This window comes from Propithecus coquereli, unplaced genomic scaffold, assembly GCF_000956105.1.
Source record: "Propithecus coquereli isolate 6110/MARCELLA unplaced genomic scaffold, Pcoq_1.0 Scaffold147, whole genome shotgun sequence".
NCBI classification, from domain to species: domain Eukaryota; kingdom Metazoa; phylum Chordata; class Mammalia; order Primates; family Indriidae; genus Propithecus; species Propithecus coquereli.
Genome location: NW_012139080.1, coordinates 1,396,381 through 1,397,764, shown reverse-complemented (window position 1 = coordinate 1,397,764; position 1,384 = coordinate 1,396,381).

Below are 1,384 nucleotides of genomic sequence, written 5' to 3'. Positions count from 1 at the left end.
AAAGAAAAGAGTTGTGCCAGAGTTATGGGACAATATCAAATAGTCTAACATTCAAGTAAGTGAAGTCCCAAAAAAAAAGAGAAAAGGTTGAAGAAATATTTGAAGAGGCATAGGCTGAAAAGTCTCCAAAATCACAGATCTAAAAAGGTCAGAAAATAACAAGATAAGGACAAACAAACAAAATACAAACAAATAAATATGTGGGCACATGATAGCCAAACTTTGAAATGCTAAATATAAAGAGAAATTTTTGAACAACAAAAACATAGAAAGGAATAACTATAAGAAGTACAGAAAATGTCTCATCATTAATTACATCAGCTAGAAAACAATGGAGCGACATCTTTAAAGTACTGATTAAACTAAAACAATATAATTTTATGCCCAGCAAAAGTTTTTTATTCAAAAAAAGGCAAAATAAGAACATTTTAAGACAGAGAAAAACTGAAAAAGTTCATTATTAGCAGATCTGCATTACGTGATGTATTAGAGGAAGCTCCTCAGAGAAAGTATGACAGATGGAAATTTGAACCTATATTAAAAAGAAATGTAACAGAATAGCAAAACCAGAAATAAAACCATTTACCTACAACCAACTGATCTTTGACAGAGCAGGCAAAAACATACACTAGAGAAAGGAAGCCCTATTCAATAAATGGTGCTGGGAAAACTGGATAGCCACATGCAGAAGAATGGAACAGGACTCCTTTTTCTCACCATATACAAAAATTAATTCAAGATGGATGAAAGACTTAAATGTAAGGCAAGAAACCATAAAAATGCTAGTAGAAAACACAGGAAAAACTCTTCCAGACATTGGCCTAGGCAAAAAATTTATGACTAAGATCCCAAAGGCAAATATAACAATAACAAAAAGAAATAAAAAGGACTTAATTAAATCAAAAATTTCTACACAGCAAAGAAAATAATCAGCAGAGCAAATAGACAACCTACAGAATGGGAGAAAATATTGCATGCTATACATCCGATAAAGGGCTAATATCCAGAATCTACAAAGAACTCAAACAAATCAGCGAGAAATAAACAACTCCATTAAAAAGTGGGCAAAAGACATGAATAGTTTTTTGAAAGAAGATAGACAAATAGCCAACAAACATATGAAAAGATGCTCAACATCACTAACCATCAGGAAAATGCAAATTAAAACCATAATGAGACACAACCTCTCCCTGTCAGAGTGGTCATTATTAAAAATTCAAAAAATAATAGATGCTGGCAGGGATAGAGAGAGAAAAGAATGTTTTTATATTGTTTGTGGAACTGCAAATTAGTACCACCTCTATAGAAAACAGTATGGATATTCCTTAAACAAATAAATGTAGACTTACCTTTCAACCCAGCAATCCCACTACTGGGTGAAGGA